Source organism: Theropithecus gelada, chromosome 17, assembly GCF_003255815.1.
Source record: "Theropithecus gelada isolate Dixy chromosome 17, Tgel_1.0, whole genome shotgun sequence".
In the NCBI taxonomy this organism is placed as follows: Eukaryota; Metazoa; Chordata; class Mammalia; order Primates; family Cercopithecidae; genus Theropithecus; species Theropithecus gelada.
The window spans coordinates 92232791-92252793 of NC_037685.1; positions in this window are offsets into that span (position 1 = coordinate 92232791).

Consider the following 20003-nt stretch of genomic DNA (forward strand, 5'->3'; position numbering starts at 1 on the left):
TTTCTTCCAGTTGATTGAGTCGGTTACTGAAGCTTGTGCATTTGTCACATATTTCTCGTGTCATGGTTTTCATTTCTGTCATTTTGTTTATGACCTTCTCTGCATTAATTACTCTAGCTATCAAATCTTCCACTCTTTTTTCAAGATTTTTAGTATATTTGCGCTGGGTACATAATTCCTCCTTTAGCTCTGAGAAGTTGGATGGACTGAAGCCTTCTTCTCTCATCTCGTCAAAGTCATTCTCTGTCCAGCTTTGATCCATTGCTGGTGATGAGCTGCGTTCCTTTGCCGGGGGAGATGCGCTCTTATTTTTTGAATGTCCAGCTTTTCTGCCCTCCTCTTTCCCCATCTTTGTGGTTTTATCTGCCTCTGGTCTTTGATGATGGTGACGTACTGATGGGGTTTTGGTGTAGGTGTCCTTCCTGTTTGATAGTTTTCCTTCTAACAGTCAGGACCCTCAGCTGTAGGTCTGTTGGAGATTGCTTGAGGTCCACTCCAGACCCTGTTTGCCTAGGTGTCAGCAGCAGAGACTGCAGAAGATAGAATATTGCTGAACAGCGAGTGTACCTGTCTGATTCTTACTTTGGAAGCTTCCTCTCAGGGGTGTACTCCACCCTGTGAGGTGTAGGGTGTCAGACTGCCCCTAGTGGGGGATGTCTTCTAGTTAGGCTACTCAGGGGTCAGGGACCCACTTGAGCAGGCAGTCTGTCCCTTCTCAGATCTCAACCTCCGTGTTGGGAGATCCACTGCTCTCTTCAAAGCTGTCAGACAGAGTCGTTTGTGTCTGCAGAGGTTTCTGCTGCTTTTGTTGTTGTTGTTGTTGTTGTTGTTGTTGAGCTGTGCCCTCTCCCCAGAGGTGGAGTCTATAGAGACAGGCAGGTTTCCTTGAGCTGCTGTAAGCTCCACCCAGTTCGAGCTTCCCAGCGGCTTTGTTTACCTACTTAAGCCTCAGCAATGGTGGGCGCCCCTCCCCCAGCCTTGCTGCTGCCTTGCCCTTAGATCGCAGACTGCTGTGCTAGCAATGAGGGAGGCTCCATGGGCATGGGACCCTCCCAGCCAGGTGTGGGATATAATCTCCTGGTGTGCCCGTTTGCTTAAAAGCACATTATTGGGGTGGGAGTTTCCCGATTTTCCAGGTGTTGTGTGTCTCAGTTCCCCTGGATAGGAAAAGGGATTCCCTTCCCCCTTTAGCTTCCCAGGTAAGGCGATGCCTCGCTCTGCTTCAGCTCTGGCTGGTGGGCTGCAGCAGCTGACCAGCATGGATTGTCCGGCACTCCCTAGTGAGATGAACCCAGTACCTCAGTTGAAAATGCAGAAATCACCTGTCTTCTGTGTCACTCGTGCTGGGAGTTGGAGACTGGAGCTTTTCCTATTTGGCTATCTTGCTCCACCCTCTCTAACTCTATTTTTAAAGATAATTCCCAATACAAGCATGCTTTAAAAGATTGTTCAGAGCAAAGAGCAGTCAATTGCTTGCTTATAAGACCTATGAAAACTTGATAGACCATGGTAAATTTATTGTATTTAGTCCAACATCAGTAGATCACAATCATTCAAGATTACCAGATTAAGCATGCATGCCTCAGAATATTACACTCAGGATATAAGGGGAAAAAATCTTACCTGGAATATTTTATGATTCTTATATTTAATGCTACTGTTCTTAAGTAGAAAAAAAAGTTATCTTACATAAAAAATGTCAAATGTGAACCCCATTTATAGATCTGTTATTAGGATGAAAAGCTCTTTGTAAACTGATATGAACATAAAGTGTTACATATCTGTTCTAAGATGATTATAGATATACTTTACGATTGTTTTACAGATGTTAAAGCTAAAGACAGTAGTAGTGAAAGGGCAAATACAACTTTACTTTCAAACATTGATAAAGGGCTAAGTGATGTCTTGTGACTCTGAGAGTTCTTTGTTTTGTGTTGCTTTGTTTTAAATGAAAATGTTCACTGGTGTTAAATGCTGGATTTATAACAAGCAAAAACGCTTGTTGAAAATTATAAAGTTTTTTTTTTCTCTGTATTTGCTGGACATCCTGTTTCACAATATATCCATTTGTTTTAAATACATATACAGAATTATTTCTTAAATTTATATTTTTTACTTTGATAATGCTATTTCTATGGCATTAACAACTCAATACAATTTCTGGTTTTCTCCATTTTCATGAATGATACTGACAATGGCATTATTACTAGATACACAAGTGGGTCTGAAAATACAAAATCTGACCTTTATCACTAATGTGATAAGCACGGGCTGCCATCCTTCATGGTGTAACATAACAGCTGTTTTGATAACTGACTATAGTCAATCCTCTGCAGTTGCTTGATTCAGCAGAGCTGAATTGCTTTGAAGCCCTTCTCAGTGAGAAAACTGATTTTACTCAGGGAATTGGTGAGTAATGTTTCTCTTACTCTATACAGCTTTTGAGGGAATCTAATAAAACTGTTATCAAAGCATAATGACAATGTATGTGTAAGCATAATTTAATAAATATATCTTTAAAACTCTGTTGTGAACCCAAATTAAATTTAGTGATTTGGGTGTCAGAAAGAGAATGAATGTCTTAGGCAATGGGGTTAAAAGAAGAAAATTTAATGTCGTTTGATATGCCTGTTAGATTCCATGTTAGTCTTATTAAACTCATCATAAAACTGAATATCAGTAAAAAGCAGTGTTTTCTAAGACCTAAAATTAAAGTAAAGGTAGAAAGTTTAAACTTTAAAAATGCCACTTGATATGGTTTGGCTCTGTGTCCCCACCCAAATCTCATCTTGAATTGTAATCCCCACATGTAAAGGGAGGGACCTGTAATCCCCATGTGTCAAGAGAGGGAGGTGATTGGACCATGGGGACAATTCTCCCATGCTGTTCTCATGATAGTGAGTGAGTTCTCATGAGATCTGATCGTTTTATAAGTGTTTGGACTTTCCTACTTCATTCTTCTCTCTTCTACTGCCGTGTGAAGAAGGTGCTTGCATCCTCTTCACCTTCCACCATGACTGTAAGTTTCCTGAGGCCTCCCCAGCCATCCAGAACCATGAGAATTCAATTAAACCTCTTTCCTTTAGATATTATCCAGTTTGGGGTATATCTTTATGGCAGTGTGAAAACAGAATAATACATCACTTCATTTATGTTCACCTTCATGACTTGGAGGAAAAATGTTTTTGAGTAACATGAGACTCTTCAGAAATGATTATGTCCATACTTATCATTTTGTGGATTCAAAAACAAAAGAACAGAGATATGAAGTCACATTTCCAACAAAAGTGGTGATAGTAGCATAGAGTCTTGGGTCAGTAACTGGTCAGAAAGAAGAGACATGGGTGACGGCAGAAGCCTATTCACTAAGAGTTAAGAGAGGGAGGGGAAAAGCCCCCAAGAGCCAGCTTTTGTCAAGACAGAAGTATGTGAGTACTGAACGCACCACAGGGTGGGGCTTTAAATGACTTACTTGTAGAAACATAAAATCTATTGGTTTATTTATGATTGCTGGTGGCCCTATATACACTGTTCAATCAAATCCTATTGATGTCTTTGTGTGCTAGTAAAATTACAAATTCATAGTATCCCATAACAGTTTACATCATGTTGATTTTGATTGTGATAATTTATTCTCTTTGTCATCTTATAACTAAGTAGGCTTTGGGAAAGCTGAACACAGAAATTCTTTTTAAACATTGAATAGGAACATTTTAACTGTTATCTTTTTCCTTCCCCTCAGTAATTTTCCTTGTTTTAAAAGCAGATACATTTAAAAATCTCTCTCTCTCTCTTTTTTTTTAACCTTAAGGTTGCTCAAAGCATGTTAGCAACTGATCAACATTGTTGTGTTGTTGGTAAAATGATGTCAGTGTTTCTCCGCTGAAAAGCCAATTATTTAGCCACTGTCTTCATCACAAAGCAAGGTGCCTCTCTTAGATCAGCTGCAATGTTCATTAGTTATTTCTTCATCTGTCTAGACCCTTGACATATTGTTTGAGATTTATTTACTTTCACTTGCAAAGCCCCATGTGTGTACACAGGGAAAAGTACAAACAAGTGGATTCACATACATGTTCTACTTCATTGATATGAATAAAATCTATTACTCTTGTTGGCCCTGATTAATAAAAAGATGTACTAGGATTAAATGATGGCTGCTATGATGATATACAAAAAGGCACTGTCCACACACAATTACATTTGATAATGTGCTACTTCATGTCCTTTTATTTATTTGTTTATTTTCCTCTCCCATATGCTTTGAGAACATAAAACTTTTCTACTATTTTGTATCTCCTTAAAATTCTGCCTCAATATTGCACTCCATATGCCATGAACAATTAATAAATTATGTAAACTTTACTTCAAAATATATTACTGCACCTGCTTGTCTCAAAATATTCTGAATAAGCTGGATTTTATACTTTTTCAAGCCACTGAGGAACAAGTTTGCTTAAACCTTTGCATTTGACTTCGACAGTTAATAAGCATCAGATTTAGGTACATTTAATATTATTCTCTTCTATCTCCTCTATCCTGCTGCACTTTGTGAAATTATTAAATGTGTCATTCTTTTCATGGAGAGACTAGTGGCCTTAATTAGAATTATGCACATTTTAGAAGTGGAAGAAACTCGTCAGTCACCAAAGAGGAACCTGGGACCTCCACCGACTCATGTTTAAGATTCAGGCCACAGAACTACTTTAGGAGCACAGCCAGAACTATGAACTAACTTCAGGCCGGCTGAATTTTTGTAAGGTGCCACACTGATATTAAAAAATGATTGATTTTATTGGCTAGGAATTGTATCACAGTTCATCGCTTAACTCTACACCAAATTTTCCTCTAAGAATAGCTTCAGTTATTTTCCCCCTTTGAACCTCAGATTCTGGCTAATCCCTGTTATTTATCAAGATCACAAGGATCCTGTGCATTTGACAGGTTTTGCTGTAATGTAACCTTAGGGGCTGTCAGTAAAGAAACAAATTAACATTTTCCTGCTCCTCAACTCCTCAGGGTAAAACGAACAGCTTCAGTGCATTATTTGGAAAGAGAAGGCAAGGGTCATGTTATTTGTATTCAGTTTAACCTGGCAGGGCAGGTTGTTGACATTGGAACTGGCAAATAGAAAACTGTTAAGAACTATTAAATTCTCATTAGTGATACCCCTGGATTAGAGCCATGTGGTATAGGACGTCATTTAATAGTAAATATTAAAGAATATTTATGAAAAGAAGAGAAAGGCACATCTGCATTATTTAGAAGAAGAAAATAGAAGAGTAGAACTTAATTGCTATCAAAACCAGGTCAGAGCCTAATTATGATTTCAGTGGCATGTAACTTTACCTTCTCATTTATTGTCTTCGTCATTGTTTGTGGCAATGCCATGGCTTGAAGAATAAAGAGCTTTCAGAAATGTGAGCAGCTCAGAATCATTATTAAATTCAGGCTGTCTATACAATTAATAATTAAATGAAATTTTATCTTTACTAGTTTTCAGAATGGTTTGTTATGAGATAAGGTAATATTAATCCATCTGCCAGGAGACAATCTGAAAAAGAATAGAACTCATATAAATTAATTTATCCTACTTTGGAAGTCTATATATGGACTAAATTGTGGCATGCCAATTATTAATGATTTAAATTTTATGAATTAGTATATGCCATTAATAATTTAAGGTACAGGGAAACAAGGACGACAGCACAAATTGGCACATTGTTAGCACAGCAAATATCTATAAAACGTGCATACAAAACTTGCACCTAACTCAGGGCAAAAGAAGAAAAGCTCTGGATCACATCTTGAGAAAACCAGCATGATTAATTTGTGAGCTTTATGTATTTTTTTAACATTTTCTCATAACAAATTCCTGATTATATGTATAGCATATGAAGACATTAAGTGGTCATTTGATTTAGGTGCAGGTCTCCTAAAATGTATTAGCTTTTCTTCCATAAGCATTCACCTGGAGGTCATTTACTAGAAATTTTAAAACAAACTGGATTTATTACTTTTGAAAGTTGAACGTTTGTTTTTATATTTGTTTTAAAATTATTCATTATTTTTCTCTTCAGGTCTAGAAAATAACGTTTACCCCAACTATGAGAGAAAAAATAACTCACATATATATAACTTGGAAGAGCAAAAAAGAATTATAACTAGAAAGGCAGAATTTAAAAGTAGAAGCAATACAAATCCCCAGAATTCAATTTTACTTGAAAACAGTTTTTGTGGAAAGACCAAAATTCAGCAAACCTAATTTTTTAAGGTTTGTTTAAATGCAATGTTTACTTTGAACATACTGTGTGACCATATGCACACCCCTGTGCCTATTTTAACTTTTTTGTCTGTAAAGTTCAGTTAATAAATTATAGTTTATTGGCTTGTAGTGAGAACGTAAAAGTGAAGTACAGTGTTCTATTTCAAAGCTGCCACTTTTGGTGTTAGATTAAAATTCCATTAAAATTGTGAGAGATGTTTATTCTTTCTAGTTTTCTGTGTCTTCAACTGCAAAATGTTGTGAGAGTTAGAGACAAAATATGTGAAGTACCTGGCACACAGTAGGTGTTTAGTCAATAGATCTATTTTCTAATCTTGTTATACAAGACTTTCCAGGAAGATTAATAACCTATGATAAGTACCCTCGATAGTCAGTTTTCTACTAATGTTGAGGGAAAGACAATGTGAATAACAATTATATATCTTTATGAAACGACATAATTTTGACATGTACTTTGAATCAAATTGTTAAATTAAATTCCAGGATGAAAAGATATTTTGTCAAACCCTTTGCCATTCATCAGAGTCCCCATTTTAATTATGAATTTTATCCTACAGCATCTGTTGGGTATTTTCCTTTTGCACAGGAAGTTTTAGAATTCACTAGCAAAAGCCTATTTCATGCCACAGATAGAAGATATTTTAGCGACAGCTTTGGATCCCAAGCACCTACAAAAATTAGTTTGGTAACAATAAATCCAAATAGATACTTTGAGCATCTTTGACTCTGGGGTATGAAGCTCCATAAACCAGTCTGCTTTTGGAGCTGTGTCAAGAAGTGAATGGACCTTAGAGAGATTGAATATAATGGAGACTCTAGAGGCATGGAAATTAAAAACAGGAAGAGATATTCCCTGTGGAGGTAAAAGAGTGAGAAAATGATTGGAAAGTTCTCTAGCAGCAGAGAGACACAGTGAAAAGCAAAGAGGTAGCTCATTAAACGTTGAAGGTTAATTGAGGATGTCTATTCTTATGGTTTACAACTATGTATATAACACACCAGATGAGGTGGGGATACAATGCATGGCATTCTTCATTTATTTACCTATGTGGAGGAGACATTAGTGGTTATTTACTTTGATCCATGTGTAATTTTACATCCCATAAAATCAATTTACAAAGTGTTCCTTGGCTGAAATGAGAATTTTAGTATCAATAGTTATTTTGATTCATATTGCTTGTTTTCATATCATTTTTTTTTTTTGCTTGATCAAGGATATGTGTGACTTAGACTTTGCATCGTTTGGTTCCATTTAAATTGATAGTTCATAAGGGCAACATTTACCTTGTAGGAATCCTGGTAGCTGACTGCTCAGCTACAGAAAAATGAATAAATGTATGATTGGCAACCTGAACTCTGCTCATAGCTACAATAAAAAGTAAATTAATGATAACAATAAAGATTCTGTGACAATGTATTTCAGGTTAACTTATATCCACTAACTATTTAGCTGTTTTTAGGAAAAAGCAAAACAAAACAAAGCCCTATGGAAAACACAAGATAACTGTGGTTATCGAATCTTAAAAAGACATGTAATATTTGTCATAGAGGGACATTAGGAGTTTTTATCTAAAGATAGAAGGGTGACAGCAGACAAATTCAACTGTGTTGTTTGCTACAAAGAAAAAGGGATCAGTTTTGTCTCCCAGGTGTGCCATATACTTTACCAAAATAAACAACAGTACATTCCAAATGAGTTTTTTAAATTGTAATAATTATTACTGTTTTAAAAAGCCTAAGAGAAGAAACCTTCAAAACATTTTTTTTTAAACCCTATCTTCTGTAACTGCAATTCTAGTTACCTAATTTAGGTGCAAATTTGTTTTTGAGACATAAATCACATTAAATTCATTGTAAAAATTGGAGAATTAAAATTTTAACAGCTGCAAAGAATAAAAAATGTTTACTATATTTGCAGTCTAACAAATTAACCTGCCATAGTTTCATGAATGGTTATAGAAAAAACAAGACTATTGGGTCAGAGGTTAAGGACAGTTTATTACTTACAGTAACAGCAAGAGACACAGTCTTAGCATTTTGCGCATTTTCCAAATCCCCAATTCCCATAGGGCAACACAGAGAGAGCCAGGTGACAAACGCACACATAATAGTTGCATGTAGCAAAGAAACCCTGATCTTAGGGGACCTGAAGCTTGCTACTCTGTCTTCTGGAGAGAGACTGTAGTAACCAGTGTTCTCCAGAGAAACAGAGCCAGTAGGATATATAGGTAAATAAGCAGAGATTATTTGGAATAGACTCACATAATTAGGGAGGCCAGGAAGTCCTAATATAAGCTGTCTACAAGCTGGGGAATAGAAAAATCTGTGGTGTGTTTCAGTACAAGGCCAAAAGCTGGACAACTTCAAGGCCACTAGTGTAAGTCCTGGAGTATGAAGGCCCAAGAACGAGAAACTCTGATGTTCATGGATAGGAGAAGATGGATGTTTCAACTAAAGAAGAAAAAGAATTAGCCCCTCCTCTGCCTTTTTGTTATATTCAACCTATCAATGAATTATATAATGCCCACCTACATTTGTGAAGATGGATCTTCCACACTCAGTTTAGCAATTCAAATGCTAATCTCTTCCAGAAACACCTTCACAGATACACCCAAAAATAATGTTTTATCAGCTATCCAGGCATCCCTTAACCCCGTTAAGCTGACATAAAATCAACCATCACAGAGACATTATCTTTATTATACTGAACAGTAAGCATGCCTTCTCTTTGTTTTGGAGAAAAGGAGTCATTATTTTTATCTTCCAAGACTTGAAGCAAACGTGTCTTCTCCTCAAGAGAGAGACTATATTTCTATATTCTAATGCTCTTTGCTGTATGAACACTCTGAAAAATATAATGTAGAGCAAAGAGCAGTCAGTGTCTCATTTTGCTAGAAATGAGAAATACACAAAACAAATAGAGAAGTGCATCTCAACAGTTAAATGCACAATACAGTTTCTCCAGAACAAATATGAGATAGAATTAAATATTGGAGGTGTAACATGGTTAATGTTCATTCATAATGCTTCAGTTGAACATCAAATTGGGTAGCAACATTTTTTGTTTTTAATAATACAAGATATCCAAGTAGTAAGGCTTAGGTAAGCATTACAGTTCTTTTAACTTTTTCCACAGAATCTGAAATGTGAACGAATGGTATGTAGTTGTTGCACTGTTATGCTAGGCATTATGTCAGTACCAAAACATTATGTTCCCTGAAATGGTTTGTCATGTCTTTGGGGAGACATAAAGTTCATATATGAAGCATCTTAGAGAACAATCTATGGAGATATATATTAAAATATAAGATTATGGGTATAAAATTAATATCCTATAGATTTAGTTTATAAGCCATTTTAACATGTATTGCTTTATTTTGTATCCTCATCTCATTTGTATTGCCATATTTTATTGATTTTACAATTTTATTTTTTATTATCTCTGAAATAATCATGAATCTTATACTTGATGGCATCTTGCAAATATAATAGTATTTTCTGTGGGGTACAGGTAATATTAGTACATTTTTCACCATTTGAAATATGTAATTTCCATTTGGAAAGAAAGTGAAGCTCAAAAATGTGTAGTTATTTTCCCAGAACAGCACAGTCAATAGATGTTATGGCGAAACTTAAGCCCTTTTAGAATAAAAGAATACACTGTAACTTAACAACAAGCACTTTCTGCCCCATGGTTCAACACTTCACACTATTCCGTTATGGGTGACATTAAGAGTTTTAAAAGAAATAGTATTTTTTTAGATCAACTTAATATCAAAAGGATCATTTGCCTGAGTCCTGATAAGAATTTCATCAAAGAGGGGCCCCCGGCAAGATGGCCGAATAGGAACAGCTCTGATCTATAGCTCCCAGTGAGACTAATGCAGAAGGCAGGTGATTTCTGCATTTCCAACTCAGGTACCCAGTTCATCTCACTGAGACTGGTTGGACTGTGAGTACAGCCCACAGAGGGCAAGCAGAAGCAGGGTGGGTGGGGTGTTGCCTCACCAGGGAAGTGCAAGAGGTTGGGGAACTCCCTCCCCTACCCAAGGGAAGTCACGAGGGACTGTGCCTTGAGGGACAGTGCTATCTGGCCCAGATACTGTGCTTTTCCCATGGTCTTTGAAAATCGCAGAGCAGGAGATACCCTTGGGTGCCTACATCACAAGGGCCCTGGGTTTCAAGCACAAAACTGCGTGATCATTTGGGCAGACACTGAGATAGCTGCGGGAGTTTTTTTTCATACCCCAGTGGCACCTGGAACCCTGGTAAGACAGAACCGTTCACTCCCTTGGAAAGGGGGCTGAAGCCAGGGAGCCAAGTGGCCTTGCTCAGCAGATCTGACCCTCATGGAGCTCAGCAAGCTAAGATCCACTAGCTTGGAATTCTCGCTGCCAGCACAGCAGTCTAAAGTCGACCCGGACACTCGAGACTGGTGGGGAGAGGACATCTGCCATTACTGAGGCTTCAGTCGGCGGTTTTCCCCTCACAGTGTAAACAAAGGTGCCTGGAATTTAGGACTGGGCAGAGTCCACCACAGCTCGCCAAAGCCGCTGTAGCCAGACTGCCTCTCTAGATTCCTCCTCTCTGGGCAGGGCATCTCTGAAAGAAAGGCAGCAGCCCCAGTCAGGGGCTTATAGATAAAACTCCCATCTCCCTGGGAATGAGCACCTGGGGCAAGGGGTGGCTGTGGGCACAGCTTCAGCAGACTTAAACGTTCCTTCCTGTCTCCTCTGAAGAGAGTGGTGGAACTCCCAGCACAGTGCTCCAGCTCTGCTAAGGGACAGACTGCCTCCTCAAGTGGGTCCTTGAGCCCCATGCCTCCTGATGGAGAGACAGCTCATACAGGAGAGCTCCAGCTGGCATCTGGTAGGCGCCCTTCTGGGAGGAAGTTTCCAGAGGAAGGAGAAGGCAGCAATCTGGGCTGTTCTGCAGCCTCTGCTAGTAATACCCAGGCAAACAGGGTCTGGAGTGGACCCCCAGAAAACTCCAGCAGACCTGCAGGAGAAGGGCCTGACTGTTAGAAGGAGAACAATAATCAGAAAGTGATAGCATCAACATCAACAAAAATGACAACCACACAAAAACTCCACCAATATCAAAGACCAACAGTAGATAAATCCATGGAGATGAGGAAAAAACAGCACAAAAAAGCTGAAAATTCCAAAAACCAGAATACCTATACTAAATACATAAAGGAAAAACCAGTATTAGACATTGCAAAAACAAACTAAAATGTAAACACCATCAACACCATGAAGAAACTGCATCAACTAAGGGACAAAATAACCAGCTAGCATCGTAATGACAGGATCAATTTCACACACAGTGATATGAACCTTAAATGTAAATGGGCTAATTGCCTCAATTAAAAGGCACAGACAGGCAAATTGGATAAAGAGTCAAGACCCATAGGTGTGCTATATTCAGGAGATCCATCTTATGTGAAAAGACACACATAGGCTCAAAATAAAGAAATAGAGGAAGATTTACCAAGCAAATGGAAAGCAAAACAACAACAACAACAACAACAAAAAACAAAAACAAAAAGCAGTGGTTGCAATCCTCGTCTCTGATAAAACAGAAGCCAAAAAGATAAAAAAAGACAAAGAAGGATGTTATATTGGTAAAGGGATCAATGCAACAAGAAGAGCTAACTATCCTAAATATATATGCACCCAATACAGGAGTACCCAGATTCATAAAGCAAGTCCTTAGAGACCTACAAAGAGACTTAGACTACCAAACAATAATAATGGGAGACTTTAACACCCCACTGTCAATATTGGACAGATCAATGAGACAGAAGGTTAACAAGCATATCCAGGACTTGAACTCAGCTCTGGACCAAGCAGACCTAATAGACATCTACAGAACTCTCCACCCCAAATCAACAGAATATGCATTCTTCTCAACATCACATAGCACTTATTCTAAAATTGACCACATAATTGGAAGTAAAACACTCCTCAGCAAATGCAAAAGAATGGAAATCATAACAAACAGTCTCTCAGACCACAGTGCAATCAAGTTAGAACTCAGGGTTAATAAACTCACTCAAAACCACACAACCACATGGAAACTGAACAACTTGCTCCTGAGTGACTACTGGGTAAATAATGAAATTAAGGCAGAACTAAGTAAGTTCTTTGAAACCAATGAGAACAAAAACACAATGTATCAGAATCTGTGGGACACAGCTAAAGCCGTGTTTAGAGGGAAATTTATAGCACTAAATGCCCACAAGAGAAAGCAAGAAAGATCTAAAGTCGATACCCTAATAACATAATTAACAAGCAAGAGCAAACAAATTCAGAAGCTAGCAGAAGACAAGACATAACTAAGGTCAGAGTAAAACTGAAGGCTGTAGAGACACACACAAAAAAAAACCCTTCAAAAAAATCAATGAATCCAGGAGCTGGTTTTTTGAAAAGATTAGCAAAATAGATGATAGACTGCTAGCCAGACAAATAAAGAAGAAAAGAGAGAATAATTACATGGACACAATAAAAAATGATAAAGGGGAAATCACTACTTGTCACACAGAAATGCAAACTAAAATCAGAGAATACTATAAACACCTCTACACAAATAAACTAGAAAATCTAGAAGAAATGGATAAATTCCTGGACACATACACTCTCCTGAGACTAAACCAGGAAGAAATTGAATCCCTAAATAGACCAATAACAAGTTCTGAAATTGAGGTAGTAATTAAAGGCCTACCAGAAAAAGCCCAGGACCAGATGGATTCACAGCTAGAATTCTAGCAGAGGTACAAAGAGGAGCTGATACCATTCCTTCTGAAACTATTCCAAACAATAGAAAAAGAGGGACTCCTCCCTAACTCATTTTATGAGGCCAGCATCATCCTGATACCAAAAGACACAACAACAACAAAAAATTTCAGGCCAATGTCCCAGATGAACATTGATGTGAAAATCCTCAATAAAATACAGGGAAACTGAACCCATCTGAGCATTAAAAAGCTTATCCACCATGATCAAGTCGGCTTCATCCCTAGGATTCAAGGCTGGTTCAACACACACTAATCAATGAACATAATCTATCACATAAACAGAAGCAATGACAAAAACCACGTGATTATCTCAATAGTTGTAGAAACGGCCTTTGAGAAAATTCAACAACCCTTCATGCTAAAACCATTCAATAAATTAGTTATTGACGGAACATATCTCAAAATAGAGCTATTTATGAGAAACCCACAGCCAATATCATACTAAATGGGCAAAAACTGGAAGCATTTCCTTTAAAAACTGGCACAAGACAAGAATGCCCTCTGTCACCACTCTTATTCAACAAAATATTGGAAGTTCTGGCCAGGGCAATCAGGCAAAAGAAAGAAATAAAGTGTATTCAAATAGGAAGAGAGGAAGTCAAACTATCTCTGTTTGCAGATAACATGATTGTATATTCAGAAAACCCCATTGTCTCAGCCGCAAAACTCCTTAACCTGGTAATCAGCTTCAGCAAGGTCATGGGATACAAAATCAAAGTCAAAAATCACAAATATCCCTATACACCAATAATAGACAAACAGAAAGCCAAATCATGAGCAACTCCCATTTACAATTGCTAAAAAGAGAATAAGATACCTAGGAATACAACTTACGAGGGATGTGAAGGACCTCTTCAAGGAGAACTACAAACTTCTGTACAAGGAAATAAGAGAGGACACAAAAAAATGGAAAAACATGCCATGCTCATAGATAGGGATAATCAATATCATGAAAATGGCCATTCTTCCCAAAGTAATTTATAGATTCAATGCTATTCCCATCAAGCTAACATTGACTTTCTTCACAGAATTAGAAAAATCTAAATTTCATATGGAACCAAAAAAGAGCCTGTATAGCTGAGACAATCCTAAGCAAAAAGAACAAAACTGGAGGCATCACACTACCTGATTTCAGACTATACTACAAGTCTACAGTAATAAAAACAGCATGGTACTGGTACCAAGACAGATATATAGACTAATGGAACAGAACAGAGGTCTCAGAAATAACACACACATTTACAACTGTCTGCTCTTTGACAAGCCTGACAAAAACAAGCAATGGGGAAATAATTCCCTATTTAATAAATGGTGCCAGGAAAACTGACTAGACATACGTAGAAAACTGAAAGTGGACCCCTTCCTTACACTTTACACAAAAATTAACTCAAAATGGATTAAAGATTTAAATGTGAGACCTAAAATCATAAAAACCCTAGAAGAAAACCTAGGCAATACCATTCAGGACATAGGCATGGGCAAAGACTTCATGACTAAAACACCAAAAACAATTGCAACAAAAATCAAAATTGACAAATGGTATCTAATCAAACTAAAGAGATCCTGCACAGCAAAATTAACTATCATCAAAGTGAATAGGCAACCTACAGATTGGGAGAAAATTTTTGCAATCTATCCATCTGACAAAGGGCTAACATACAGAATCTACAAGGAACTTAAACAAATTTGCAAGAAAAAACAAACAACCCCATCATAAAGTGGGCACAGGATATGAACAGACACTTCTCAAAAGAAGACATTTATGCAGTCAACAAACATACGAAAAAAAAGCTCATCATCGCTGGTCATTAGAAAAATGCAAATCAAAACCACAGTGAGATACCACCTCATGCCAGTTAGAATGGCAATCATTAAAAAGTCAGGAAACAATAGATGCTGGAGAGGATGCAGAGAAATAGGAACTCTTTTACACTGTTAGTAGTAGTATAAGTTAGTTCAACCATTGTGGAAGACAGTGTGGTGATTCCTCAAGGATCTAGAACCAGAAATACCATTTGACCCAGCAATCCTATTACTGGATATATACACAAAAGATTTATAAATCATGCTACTATAAAGACACATGCCCAGGTGTGTTTATTGCAGCACTATTCACAATAGGAAATACTTGGAACCAACCCAAATGCCCACCAATGTTAGACCAGATAAAGAAAATATGGCACATATATACCATGGAATACTATGTAGCCATAAAAAAGAATGTGTTCATGTCCTTCGCATGGACATGGATGAAGATGGAAACCATCATTCTCAACAAACTAACACAAGAACAGAAAACCAAACACTGCTTGTTCTCACTCATAAGTGGGATTTGAACAATGAAAACATATGGGCACAGGAAGGGGAACATCACACACTGGGGCCTGTTGAGGGGTAGTGGAGAAGGAGAGGGATAACATTAGGAGAAATACCTAATGTAGATGACGGGTTGATGGGTGCAGTAAACCACCATGGCACATGTATGCCTATGTAACAAACCTGCACACTCTGCACATGTATCCCAGAACTTAAAGTATAATTTAAAAAAAAGAAAAAAGGAAAGAAAGAATTTTGGCTGGGTGTGGTGGCTCATGCCTGTAATCCCAGCACTTTGGGAGGCCGAGGCAGGCAGATCACAAGGTCAGGAGTTTGGGACCAACCTGATGAACATGGTGAAACCCCGTCTCTGCTCAAAATTGGCCGAGTGTGGTGGCATGCCTGTAATCCCAGCTACTAAGGAGGCTGAGGCGGGAAAATTGCTTGAAGCTAGGTGGTGGACATTGCAGTGAGCTGAGATCGTACTACTGTACTACAGCCTGGGTGACAGGGAAAGAACCTGCCTTGGAGAAAATAAAATAAAATAAAATAAAATAAAATGAAATAAAATAAAATAAAATAAAATAAGAATTTCATCAAAGAGTTAAATGATTAAATACAGCTAATGGAAACTTGGAACAATAGATTACCTTTTTTGTTTTTTGCCTGTGGCCTTCTGAGACTTATCTTTCTTTTCAGTGTATAGGTATACTTTTTTATACTATCAATAGTACCACGAACGGTTTATCATAGTATCTTATATATGTTTCCAGTTTGTAGTTATGTTTTAATTGTATTTTCTGTTTTTTTCTGTATATAGAAAAATCTATTTTTCAAGCTTTCAGATGTATTTTCAAAAATGTGTACATAGTATTTTCCATATATATTACATTCTTTCATATCTCTTGCTTGTTTTTATTTTCATTATTGATGTTGTTATTTTTGAGTCTTATTTGCCTGCTTGCTCATCCACTTTAATTAATCAGGGTTTTCTGTTTCTTTTGGAGTTCTTAGATGATTTGTAAGTCTGGATAAGCTAAGACAGACCACAAAGTAGTCCACTTTTGAGGACTGGTAAGATTACTTAGACTCATCCAAGGCATCTTTCAATAAATTTATAAATAAGCATTGTAAATTGTCCAAATATTTTCAAATGAAACAAATGAGTGTGAAGATACTTGACAGATGCCCCAGCCTAGTGCCTTCCTTCTGTCTTTTGTAGATACTCTAAAAGTTTGGTCTTAGCCATGGTTGCAGATTCACGAATAGTTTGAAAGAAGTTGCTCCTTGATAAATAGCAGGTAAGAATAGGGGCACAATGGTAGCCCAGATTGCCTGGATCTAATGCGCAAATTCTAAGTTTTTTCTGTTGTGCAGATATATGTTCTAGTTATGTAGTGCTTACAAACTCACTACTTTTATATTTTGTTTGGGATTTCGTCTTTCCAGGACTGGCTATGGTCGACCACAGCAGGATGCTCTGAGGTTAATTATAGGCCTCTGCTTAGGAGAAAGTCTCTGAGGATAAACAAACCAAAGATATGTGGCCTATTTTGAGGTTTCCTGGGGCCTGATGACTCACAGGAGTACAAGACACACATTTTGTCTTTCTGTTCTCTCAGGTAACTGGCACTTTATGTTATTTTCTTAACATATAGGAAATAATAGAGATTCTCCTGTCTTTGAGAACATAGACATTTTTAATTTTTATTTTTTCTGCTTTTTCTCTTTCCTTATTACTTTATTTTTCTGTCTTTCTACTTACCTATGTTTGGCAGAACCACAAAACCCACTTCATGTCATCTAATCACTACTCACAAAAGTAAACAGCACCCTGACTTTTATTACAATAGCTCCCTTGCAATATTATCTGGAAAGAGAGAGAACATGGTTTCTTCATATTCTGAAAGCAATTTGTTTCCCCCAATAGTTAACTAATATTTCTATAGAAGTGTAATCTTTAAGATACTACATGAAATTATTGAAAGAAAGGCACATGGGAAAGGGCCACATCCCAGGATGACTTAATTTTAACTTCATGTAGAGTACTTTGTCCTGCGTATCATAAAAATGCAGCAAAGGAGAAAAGAAGGATTAGAGAAATAAAATGTGTGGATTACCTAGTTGTGTCAGGCATTATATTTGTATCATGTCTAATTTAGTGATCAACTAATGATTTATGCAAGAAACCACCAAAACAATCTATTTTCAAATAGTATGAAGATTTTTCCTCAAGAGTAAGATAAATGGAAGTTTTAACTATTCTTGATGCAATTCCTGTTCCCCAGACAGTATTTTGAGACTTTGTGAAAGAGGGAGCAACGAGAGAGTTATCTGGATTGCTCTGGAAATAACCCACTTTTTATTTGTTTTCCTCTCTTTAATGAGAATAATAATCCATAATCTTGACTGTCTGGGTAAGAACTTTGTCAGGAACAGTAAAAAAATGGCAAAGTGTTAATCACTGTATATTTTTATAATTGAAATTCATTATCACTGTTGAAATTTCTTTACTCATTCTACTTATGCAACATGTTAAGAATTTGCTTTAAAAGTGGATTTATTGCTTTATAATAATCTCATAATTTTCTACAGCGTTCTTCAACCTGGGTTCATAGACTTTGAGGACAATTCTAAATGGGTGGACCTTGGGATCCATATTCACATCCTTTCTTGTATTTGTAGTTTAACTAACTAAGGATGTGTCTCTAAACACTTGGGTTCAGACTTCTGCCTGCTTTTCTTTTGTGTTTTACATAACTACGATCATTTGGTGTATATTATGTTACATATGGCTTAACCTTATATTTGTGAGATTATTCCATAGATTTTAAATTGCTGCATTTGGGGGAGTGCTTAGTAGTATTTCAGGATTCTAACTAGCATCTCCTTGAATTATTTTCATTTGAATAATATTTATATCAATCAGTATATTCTAAGATCCTGAGAAAAAACCTTAGCATTTTGGGAGGCCTAGGTTGGAGGATCACTTGAGCTCAAGAATTGATACCAGACTGGGTAACATTACAAGACTTTATCTCTACAAAAAAAGTAATTAGCCAGGCATGCTAGTGCATGCCTGTGGTCCAGCTACTCATGAAGCTGAGGTGAGAGGATTGCATGAACCTGGGAAGTCCAGGCTGCAGCAGTGAACCATGACCAGAGTGAGACCCTGTCTCAAAAAAAAAAAAAAAGGAAGTCAAAAAGGGGTGCAGAGAGGGGAGAGAAGAGAGCAAGAAAAATGAAGTAAATGGAAAAGAAACGGAAATAGGGAAAAGAAAATAATATAGTTTAAAAAAAGGTATACTGTGACAAAGTTTTTTTTTTTCATACTTGCTACACCTATGACTCTTCCCCACAATTTCTACACTTTGTGACCTCAGCTGATTCAGAGATCTCTTTCTGAACATTGCTTCTCTCATGCCAAAACGAAGAGAATAGCGCAGATACACCCAATGGATTAAAGCTTTTCCTCAGAAAACACACAGGTTACTTTCATTCACATTGCACTGGCCAAAGCAATTTGCATAGTAAGCCTTCTATAATTCAGCACTGAGAAGTGATGAAAATTTTGTACAATAATATGATATATCAAATCCTCTTTTGTGAGGTGCCAGTGAAAATTACTTATCCAGTTTTCTCTTTGATTAGCCCCGCCTCCCAACTTGTTAGTGCTTTAATTTGGTTTTATTAACCTCCTCAATTTCCTTTCTTTTTTATTTCATTCATTTCCCTTTTTATCTTTATTAATTGCCTATTATAATCTTTTATTTAATATGTAATAAATTATTTAAAATTTAATCTTTTTATTCTAATTTCTTAAAATAAATTCTCAGCTGATTATCAACATTCTGATTTTTAATGTATATATTTAATGGTATATATTTCCTTCTCAGTGTAATTTACATTGTATCACACTAATTTTAATATGTACTTCTTTAATAAAAAATTCATTAAATAAGTTTTGAAAAATTCTATCATAATTTTTAATTTAATTAATGATTTACTTGCTAGTTTCCAAACACATTGGGATTTTCTACTTTTTTTTTTTTTTTTTAAAAGCAGAGTCTCACTCTGTCACCCAGGTTGGAATGTAGTGGCAAGATCTGTGCTCACTGCAACCTCCACCTCCCTGGTTCAAGTGATCCGGGTGCCTCAGCCTCCTATCTGGGATTACAGGCACCTGCCACCATGTGAGGCTAATTTTTGTATTTTTAGTAAAGATGGATTTTCGCCATGTTGGCCAGACTGGTCTAGAACTCCTGACCTCAAGTGATCCGCCCTCCTTGGCCTCCCAAAGTGCTGGGATTACAGGTGTGAGCCACTGCACCCAGCCTGGGATTTCCTAATTATCTTTTCTCACTAATTTTTAGCTTAATTGTGGTCATATAAACACTTTGTATGATTTCCATTTCTTAAATTCTATTACCAAACATAGGTAAGTTGGTATAAATGCTCTTCATGTAGAAAGAGGTGCATTACAGTTAGAAGGGCAATGTCTTTTATTAGGTTAATTTGGTGATATTTTTGATCCCATCTGATATATCCAGTAGCGTAAAAAATCTCAGACTTGCTTCTCTGAAATTATTATGCCTATTTTTT